Genomic DNA, 10,845 nt, shown 5'->3' with positions numbered 1-10,845 from the left:
ACATAAAATTTTAATGTCAGAAAAGGTTAAAAATCAACATGTTTTAAATGGACGTACAGACATGATTATACAGTTGCTACGCTTTCTGAATCTTACATAAATACTACAAGAATCACCACACCAAGTTTGAAATTGAAAGGACAATTCTAACATTACTAAATTAATGAAAAGAGCTGACCGTTACGGACTGACGGGCCGACCATAAATATAGAAAATCTTTGCAATTAAATAATAAATATACAAATACCTTATAATATAAAGTAGATCTGTATAATGGATTTCTCTCTGTTCACTGTAAATGTTAGTTACTGACTGACTTTGATTCGATTATCAACCTAAAATATATACAATACCTAGTTAACTCTTGTTTTAAAACCTCACAAAATCTCCGCCCATTTACTTAACTATGAACTCAATGCGCGGACTCCTCCCACTTTAAATCAGAAACTGGATAAGCAAATATGATATGGTGTTTTTTTCAATAAAGATAATGGCGGCAAATTCAGGGAGGGAGGAGACATGGAGCTGATTATTACACCAGTCCCCATGGTTTTATAATTACCTTTTCTTATTCGTTTGGCCAACAACTCTGGGGACCATAAATGCATTCCTATTGGTGGGTATATTAAGTTGAGTGTCATAACGTTTTAACTAAAAATTGATATCTAAAGAAGGGATAATTTTGTGTATTAACATTCGGGATGTACATCAAATTATGGCACAATTCAAAGGTTATTAGAAGTGTATAAACTGATTGATAACAATATTGTAGATTTTTTTTTTGCACATAAAATATGATATGAAAGCAATATACCTTTACATGAATTTTTATAGAAAGCTCTGAAACGGTAGGACAAGCGAAACTTGTAGAGAGTCTGAACTGATTATCAGAAAAAAATGTATTAAAGTCGTAACACAAATATAAAAGTTGGTAAAAACTTGTATAAGAGCAGTTTGACCGCCTTGGATATTTTATACTTAATTATGCTTCATATTGATGGGAATGTTGACAAGAAGTTTCAGTCTTTATAGGAGACAAGAAATTCACGCTTCAATAAAACGCTTCAGAGGGACATACAGATTTCAAATTATAGGAAATATAACTATTATACATATATAGACGGACTGATGTTCTAGCCCTACTATAGTCACAGTTAAGATTTTATTGTTTACTCACTTAGACGGACATACCAATAACAGGATGTTGACGTTCGTAGTGCCATAGATTGGTTAGAAGATTCTAAAACTAAAAGATCCATCCCTTATTTCTACTATAGCCAAAGTTAAGAAATTTATGCTAACTTACTTAGACATTGGAACGGATGTACCAACATATGTGTGTCTAAAAAGAATAACCTGTGTGTTTGTAAACAAAATAGAAGAAAACTTCTTTCTTATTGATATCTATACTCTGTGCATTTTTATTTGTTATTAATTAATCTGAAAATAATATATTTACATTAGACAGTTAAAATATTTAAACTACAAGATAAATAAACAAATAAATGATCTCTCTTTATACAAAAAAACAATAAAATAATTCACATAAAGAAAAACATTTAACAGTAATGTAATTAAAATAAAATGGAGACAGGATTAATGTGGAAATCCTGTAAAACCAAGTGTAAAGTAGTGTATTTATAATTTAGACACATTATAAAAAAAAATTAATATTTGCATATTAATTGAAATAAACACTTTAGCTACCTACTTATAAATGAATTACAAATTGCAACAAATAAGATAAAATGCAGATTTTTGATGTGAAAAAAAGATTTAGATTTTTATTTGAATTGAGTATTAATCCTGTCTCTCTAAATAAACATTTGTATCCTATGACAATTAAATGTTTATATTTTATGATGAACAATATCAATAGTATCAATTCTATCTTCATCATAATTTTGTTGACAAGAAAGAGGATCTTCTATTTCTTGTTTGATATTTTCTTCAATATTGTCAGCTCTCATCTGGATAGAGAGAGGATCTTCATCAAATATTTCTTCTTCTTTTATTTCTTCCTTTATATAAACTTCTTCACGTTTAATTAAACTAATAGATACAGAAGTTGGAACTGTATTATTACAGCTTTTCATCATTTCTAAATGTCCAGTGGATTTTTTATGATTTGATAAATCTGAACTACAAGCAAAATGTTTGTCACAAAGTTTACATGAGTATGGCTTCTCACCTGCATGGATCCTTTTGTGTTTAGTCAATTCACCACTTTGTTTAAATGTCTTTTCACATTGATCACAAGAGTATGGCTTCTCACCAGTATGGATTCTTTTATGGACAGTCAAGTTACTAGTAGTTGTAAATGTCTTTCCACATTGATCACATGAGAATGGCTTCTCACCTGTATGGATCCTTTTGTGACTAGTCAATAAACTATTACGTGTAAATGACTTTTCACAATGATCACATGAGTATGGCTTTTCACTAGTATGCATTCTTTTATGGACAGTCAAGCTGCTACTAGTTGTAAATGTCTTTTCACATTGATCACATGAGTATGGCTTTTCTCCTTTATGAATTCTTTTATGGGCAGTCAAGTTACTTCTAGTTGCAAAGGTCTTTCCACATTGATCACATGAGTATGGTTTCTCTCCAGTATGAATTCTTTTATGTACAGTCAAATTACTAATATTAGAGAAAGACTTTTCACATTGATCACATAAGTATGGCTTTTCTCCTGTATGAATTCTTTTATGGAGAGTCAAACTTTCATTACGAGAAAATGTCTTTTTACATTGATCACATGAGTATGGCTTCACACCATTATGAATTCTATTGTGCTTAGTCAAATTAGCAATTTGAGAAAATGTCTTTTCACATTGACCACATGAGAATGGCTTTTCTCCCGTATGGAGCCTCATATGATCAACCAAGTGAGATTTCTTTGTAAAATTCTTGTTGCAAAAATCACAGGTATTCATGATGGTATATCCTCTCTCAATTTCCTGAAATAATATTTTAATTAATAAAAACATATAATATAGTTTTTCCAATATTTTCAAATAAACACAATATTCAGGAAACTGAAACAAGGATGACAACTTCCATAGAAGCAAAGCAAGAAAAACAGACGGCCAAACACGCAATAAAAATTGTAAAAGTCATATCTAAGTTGTTGTCAATAAAGCTAAATAATTTTTAAAGAACAAACGACCTACTTTAACAATTTTACAAATCCTTTCCTAATTGTTAAAGGAATCGTCAGGAATTCTGATATGCCTAAATTTACGATAAGAGCTGTCATAGACATACAAACAAATGTAAGAAAGTAATAAAAAAGGATGTTAACCTTTATAAAAGCTAAGCCCACAAACAGAAGTTGATACGGTTTTATTACCCCCCACCCCCCATATTTGGGTTATATAACTCAACATCCCCCCCCCCCCCTCCCAGATTTATTTTTTATAATTATTTTTTATAATATTTAGCAACTCCTCCTACTTTAATTGTTTTAAATTAATGATAAATGGGCGGAGTTAGAATTTAATATTTGAGGTTGGGGAGTAAAATGAGGTATTATAGTTTGGGGTAAGCACCCCTTTACCCCCAACCTAATACGTCTATGATTGTTGTTGTTGTATTGGCTGCTCATAGTCCATTTTCGTGTCCAGGGTCGTCATCAGTAGGTGGGGGAGGGGAGGCTTATGGGGGGGGCTCTGGAGGGGGGCGTTGAAGAGGAGGGAGGCTGGTGAAACTTGGGTGTGATGACAGGAAGGCAGCTACAAGGGCGGGATTATGCCAGAGGTCAATGGGATTAAGGTTGGTGGGGTTATTAGGGCAGGAAAAGAGGTGTTGGACAGTTTCAGGGGTGGGATTGTTGGGGCAGGATGGGCAGTTGGGTGAAAGAGAAGCGTTGATGGAATGCAGGTAACTTTGGAGCTTAGGACAATAATTGGATCTCAATTGGGAGAGGATGGTTCTGTAGTGCCTAGGAAGTTGGATCTCAGAGGGGTTGATGTTGGGAGGGGCGTGGTTAAGGACAGGATTAGGGGGATAGGAATTGATTGCTTGGGTAACTGTAGAGGTGTGGAGTCGGGAGATGGTGGATTTGTAATTTGCAGGGAGGAGAGTGTTCTCAGGGGTGAGAAAAGGTTGGAGGGTCGGGAGGAACATGGATTGGAGGGTGGATTTCTTGGATCTAGGACCAGGAGGGGTTGTGACATTGGGGAAGGATGGGTGGGAAGGGCGGAGGGAGGAGGCCAGGTACTGGGAGCATAAAAGGGAAAGGTGGTTCCGTACTGGTAGGATTTTAGTTTCTTGGTGGAGGTGGCTAATGGGGGATTTTTTGGTGGAACCAGTACAGATGCGGAGGGCTTGGTTTTGGAGGACTTGGAGTTTATCAATGTTGTTTTTGGAGGTGTTGGGAAACCAGACAGGACAGGCATAGGTGGTGATGGGGCGGAGGAGGGTGTTGTAGGTGGTGAGGAGGGTCTCCTTCTGGTGGCCCCATTTGGTGCCAGCCAGACATTTAAGGATTCTGAGGCGGGAGGAAATTTTAGAGGAAATGGTGGAGACATGGGAACTGAAATTGAAAAAGGTGTCAAAGGTAACTCCAAGGATTTTAGGGGTTTTCTCAAGGGGGAATGTGGAGCCGTTAATTTGGACTTGAGGATGGAGGTTGGATTGGTGTTTGCGGTCAGGAGTGAAAAGGGTGACAGTGGATTTGTTGGGGGCGATGGAGAGGCCATTGGTGGAGGCCCAGTCAGCGATTAAGGAGAGGTGGGAGTTGATGGATTCAACTGACTGGGGGATGTCAGGAGATGAGTGGAAGGAGTTGAGGTCGTCGGCATAGGAGGAGGTGGTGGCGGGGGGGTTGTGGGGGGCATCTGCTATGTAAAAGTTGAAAAGGACGGGGGAAATAACAGAGCCTTGGGGGACACCAGTGTGGACAATTCTGGGGGAGGAGTTGGTGTTTTGGTAGGAGCAGAAGGCCATCCTGCCACGCAGGTAGCAGGATAGCCATCTGATGATGTTTGGATGGAGGTTTGAGGAGGAGATTTTTTGGAGAAGGAGGTGGATTGGGATGCAATCAAAGGCTTTGGAAAGGTCAATGGATGCTACGGTTGTGCGGCTGGGGGGGAGGTTTTGGTTGAAACCGTTAGCAATGGAGGTGGAAAGATTAAGGAGTGAGGATGTGGTAGAGTGGAGGGGTTTGAAGCCATGTTGAGAGGGGTGGGTGGAGAGGGATTGTTTAAGGTATGGGAGAAGGAGGCGTTCAAGGACTTTAGCTGCAGGACAGAGGAGGGAGATTGGGCGGTAGGAGGTGGAAAGGTCAGGGGGTTTACCAGGTTTGAGGAGGGCAATAATATGATTTAAGGCGGTAAATATAAATAAATACATTCACATAGATATTGTTATCCTACAAGAAAAAACATTGATGAAAATATCTATAAAAGCCAAGCTCAAATATGAAATGAAATGAAATATTTATTTTATGACACATACAAAAAAATATATATACATTACATGGTATAATCACAAACAAACAATAAAATTGATCATGATTACTTATAGTTTAATAATAAAGATAATAGTATTCACATTCAAAATTCGTGTCAAAGGACTAATTAATCTCTCTCGAGGTAATATTAAGTAGCCTTTGCAGATAAGAAAAAAATGATAAAAAAATATATTAGATAACATGAAGCTTAATTATTTAAAATAAGAACTTACGCATTATATATGATGGGGATTATAATGTGGAATTGTAAGGAAGGGAATTGGAGGGGAAAGTAACATGATGTGTGTTTGTAATATTGACTAAAAACATTTATAATTAATATGAGGGGTAAATCAGTGAAGACTTGTAGAACAGACAGAATAAATGTTTTACATTCTTAGGTGGCAAGAACGGCAAGGAAGTCTATAACATGTTATGTCTATTTTTGCTAGAAGGCATTTTTTTAGCTTACTCTTAAATTGATTTAGGTTTAAGGCATTTTTTATATTATCACGGTCTTCAAAACTGTTCCATATCTTTGGAAATGAACAAATAGGAAGCCTCTCTACTAAGTTAATTCGAGAAAAGGGGATAGTTAAATTATTATTGTTTCTCAAAACGAAGTTACCATTTAATTCACCTCGTCTAGGCCACATATTATTAAAAGACCTTGGCAACAAATTATTTTTGTACTCATACATAAATTTTAGTTTGAAGTAATGAGCTAGAGATTCAAAGGGTAAAATATTGAGATTTTTAAATAAAGGACTAGAATGGCTATAGTAGGTTGCTTGCTTAATACATCTCACAGCCATTTTTTGTTTAGTGATTATGCCAGTAAGATTTGTGGGTGATGCACATGAGTAGATAAGGATTCCATAAACTAAATGACAATGAAAAATAGAGTAATATAGAGCTTTGAGAGCTTTTTCAGTAAGTAGACCTTGACATTTTCGGAGACAAAATAATGATTTAGAGAGCTTTTTGTTTAATTCATTTATATGAACCTTAAAATTCAAGGCTGGATCCAAATAAATACCCAAGAATTTTATAGCTGGAATATCACTTTCATGGTTGACAAAGTCAATTCTATGTCTAAGTAAAGGGTTAGGGTTAAGGGTATTTGGATCATTATCATCAAAATATAGATTGATTTCATTCCATGGAATAAGGGAGGGAGTAGGATAAAATATAGTGAATTTTGTTTTGTTGGGATGTAAAGACATTTGATTAGCCCTAAACCACTGGGAAATATTTTTGAGTTCTGCATTAACAAATTCAACAAGCTCATTTAGGTTTTTACCAGAGGCTAATATAGTAGTGTCATCACAGAAAAGTAGGACTTTTAAAAGTGTTGACTTAGGCAAGTCATTAAAAAATATAAGAAACAAAATAGGACCTAATATGCTACCTTGAGGCACTCCACTATCTATCTCTAATGGATCAGAGTCAAAAAGGCCAAATTTAACAAATTGATTTCTATCTGTTAAATATGATTCAAACCAATTAAGCAAGTTCCCATTAATACCAAATTTCTGTAGCTTCATAAGAAGAGTATTTTTAGGCACACAATCAAATGCTTTGCGAATATCACAAAAAATTCCAATAGTATACTCCTTATTATTCATAGCTTTACTTACATGATTGAGTAAATGAATCATAGGATGATATGTTGAATTATTTGCCTGGAATCCAAATTGAAGTTCATCAATAAGATTATTATCAGAAAGATAAGCTTGCAAATTAATGGCAATGAACTTTTCTAGAATTTTTGAAAAAATAAGAAGTAGAGAAATTGGCCTGTAATCATTAAGATTGAAAGGATCTCCGCCTTTTTTGAAGACAGCTGTTACTTTAGCCATTTTGAATTGTTCAGGTACAGAGCCAAGTTCAATTGATTTATTGAAAATATGACATAAAGGATCTAGAATTTGTGAAACGACTTTTTTCAATAAAAAAGATGATATTCCAAGGTAGTCACAGGATTTTTTTAGGTCAAAATTATTAACAATTTCAGTTATAATTGCAGGTGTGATTGGGGGAATGTTAAATAGGTTGCCAGATTCTTCAAGATAAGAGTTAGGGGATCTCTCAGTAGGGGGTATAGCCTGTCGAATGTTAAAAGCAATGCTAGAAAAATGCCTATTAAATGCCTCTCCTATGTTCTTATCACCAATGATCTCATTACCATCAACAATAATCTTATTAGTTGAAAATTTTCTTTTTGAATTCAAACCAGCGACATCTTTAATAATTTGCCAACTCTTTTTAAGATTGTTTTGGTTGGAGACAAGTAGATTACTATAATATAACTTTTTTGCAGTTTTCAGAACTTTGTTATACACGTTTTTATATTTAGTATACAATTCCTTATTTTCAGTTGTTGGAACTTTTGCTAATCTAGATTGTAATTCAAATTTCTTATTCCTAGACCTTAATATGCCTTTGGTCATCCAATTTTGGATCATGTGGTAGTTTTTATTAAATCGAATTTCCTTAACAGGAATATTTCTCTCAAAAGAAGCTTGAAATAAATTTTGGAAGATAGCATAGCTTTCTGTGGGGTTATTTTTGGCATAGACTTCATTAAAAGACAAATTACTTAAGTCATCTTTAAAGCTTTCAATATTAACGTCAGAAAAATCTCTAGTGGAAATTACTTTTGGGTTTGTCTTATGTTTATTAGTGCTAATAAAATGAAAAGTTGAGAAATGGTCGCTCAAATAAGTAGTTATTACTCCAGAAACCATTTGATCCTTAATATCATTTGTCCAGATGTGGTCAATAAGCGTAGCTGTATTGTTATGGGCTGAGACTCTTGTAGGGTTAGAGATCAGCTGCAGGAAGCCAGCGCTAAAAAGCATGCTGACAAAATCAGCTGTATAATTATGTACATTATAAGCAAACAAATCTAAATTAAAGTCTCCACAAAGAATTGCTTTACATTTTCGCTCCGTGATAGAGTCTAAAATGCCTTGAAAATGTTCCAAAAATAACTCTATTTGCATATTAGGTGTAAGATTGTTTAACCCAGTGCTAGGGGGTCTGTAGAAATTACCAATAACAAGTTTTTTCCTGTTGCTAAACTCCAATTCTATGAACAAACTTTCAATAATTTTTTCATGAAAAATAGAATACTCATTTAGAACAGAAAAATTTAAAGATTTGTTAATATAGAAAGCTACGCCTCCACCCACAAAAGTTGTTCTTGTTTTAAATAGAATAGGATGATATAAAGATATTTCAAAAATGGATGGAATAACAATGGAATAACATTCTTGTAAACAAATGATGTCAAAAATAACCCCTTTCTCTTTCCAAAAATGAATTAGATCAGAAAGGCTAGAAAATTTAGAATTAATAGATTGAATATTCAAACTGAGGATAGAAATGTTTTTTGAATTTTTAAATTTTTCACAAAATTTATCAGGAGAATAGTATGAGCTCTGTATGTCTAATTCTCGATAAATATCAACCTCTTCATTTTCTTCAAAAAGCAATCTGTGAAAATTGTTGTTACTTAGATTGTCTGTCCCAAATCTATGAAATGATTCATTCATTTATAATAAATCCAATGTATGAAGAAACAATATACAAACACACAAACCAAAAGTAAGAAAGGATAGAGAGGGGGTGCAGGGAAAGGAGGGACTGGATAGGGGTGGGAAAAAGGGGGGGGGGGTGAAAGTCATAAATACATACAGGTGTACAAGGGGTGTAGGGGTTGTAAGAAGGGTAGGAGAATGGGAGGGGGTAGGTATAGATCTTACACTTCCGGTAATACGGACAATTTTTACTATTTTTCATATCCTATATTTGGGGTGTCCAACAAATTTTAAAATATTAAAATCATTAAAGAAAAACAAATGTTTTTTAGAAGAGGTATAAAAGATAGTTTGTATGGTACTGAATAAAATCCTAATTATTATAATAAAATATTTTTTTATCTAGAGCTAAAATTATTGTATATTGAGAAAAAAACAGAGGAATCAGATAAGAATTAATGCTAAATTTAGGAGATAAAAATAGGGTTTTTTTATTTAAAAGAAGATTCTTGTAGGAGTATGTTGATATATCTAATCTTTAAATGAATTTACATTAAAGGTAGAGCAGGCAAGATCATTATCATTTGGCAATAGACCTTCACCTTTTGTAGCTCCATTCTTTACCTCCTGCCAGCTGCTTTCCCCTGAATCCTTATGTTCTCCTTGGGCTCCACCAGCATGCTGTCCATCCCGACCAGAAAACTGTCCACCACGCCCTCTACCACGTCCTCCAGGAACACCTCCACGTCCACCAGGAACACCTCCACGTCCAGCTGGCACTCCACTACGTCCACCATGTCCAGATGATTGGCTCCAAGGCCCTCCATTGCCTCTAACTGGGCCCTTAGATCTCAGTTGGCGATTATTTGTAGGAAGATCTGCTCTACTTTTTCTGGAGGGTGATGAGTCATTGTGGGAGGCAACAGCTTTGTCAACCTCTGCTGTGGGATCTGTCCTTATATCCTCAACAAAGAATACCTCTGAGAACCCAGCTCCAGTTTCGTTAGACTCCTCACCTTTGCTGTCAGCCAGAGAGAATCTCAGGTTCCCATCAAATGCCCAAGCAGCCTTAACCCTAGGGTCTTGTTTCAAGGCCATCAGATATTTATGGTTCATTGCTGTAAGATCAGGAAATGCAGAATAAAATTTAACACCCATTGTTGTCTCTGCTGCCGTTGGATTTGGCATAAATTTTCTCTTATATTTGAGAAACAGATTTCTCATATACCTTGACATGAATCTTATGATGATAGTTCTTGGAAGATTATCTCGTTTTTTACCAACAAAATGACCATTTGAAAGGAGATCAAAAACTTTAGGAACAGAGTCAATCTTTGTAGGGCCCCATTCTGTGTTCACATCAGTGTCTTCAGGCTTTGGGGTAAGCTTTCTCAGCACAGGCTCAATGATAGCATTGTAGGCAGTAGTTATGCATGCCGCATCAGCTCCCACTTTCTTAACTAGCTCAGAAGAGACAGATAACCCATGAATTCTAATGGTCCAATTGCGATTATACTGCTCATTACTGTTGCAGTATAACTTTAAATCACTGCAACATTTTTTGAGGTTTGACTTATCCAGAGATATTTTTGAATCACTTTTGTTAGCATTGCATAACAGTTCTTTTAGTTTTTCTGGCGTCACTTTATTGTCAATGAGAATTTTAGTTAAATCCCCAATATTACTATCACTTTGTTGTTGTTCAACTTGATTTGTAGCCATTGTTAAAATAGAAAATTGTTGGACACCCTGTCACCAATAATTTCTATTTATAGGTCATACGGGATATGTTTATTACACGTCCGTTCAGTCTGGCGGTCAACTATCAACCAGACTAGTAGA

General features: G+C 35.2%; 1 long non-coding RNA gene across 1 annotated transcript in view; it reads right to left on the bottom strand.

The window, feature by feature from the left end:
* Window positions 1-242: 242 nt before the first annotated feature.
* Window positions 243-10,845, bottom strand: part of LOC145328704 (uncharacterized) — a 34,794-nt gene continuing 24,191 nt past the window's right edge. The window contains exon 4 of the long non-coding RNA XR_013882576.1: window positions 243-335. This is a non-coding gene — a long non-coding RNA (uncharacterized LOC145328704). The remainder of the gene's footprint in view (window positions 336-10,845) is intronic.

The sequence above is a fragment of the Acartia tonsa genome, chromosome 1, assembly GCF_053477335.1.
Source record: "Acartia tonsa isolate MP-2025a chromosome 1, ASM5347733v1, whole genome shotgun sequence".
Lineage (NCBI taxonomy): Eukaryota > Metazoa > Arthropoda > Copepoda > Calanoida > Acartiidae > Acartia > Acartia tonsa.
The sequence above is the reverse complement of the archived record's forward strand: the minus strand, read 5'-3'. Positions and strand labels throughout refer to the sequence as shown.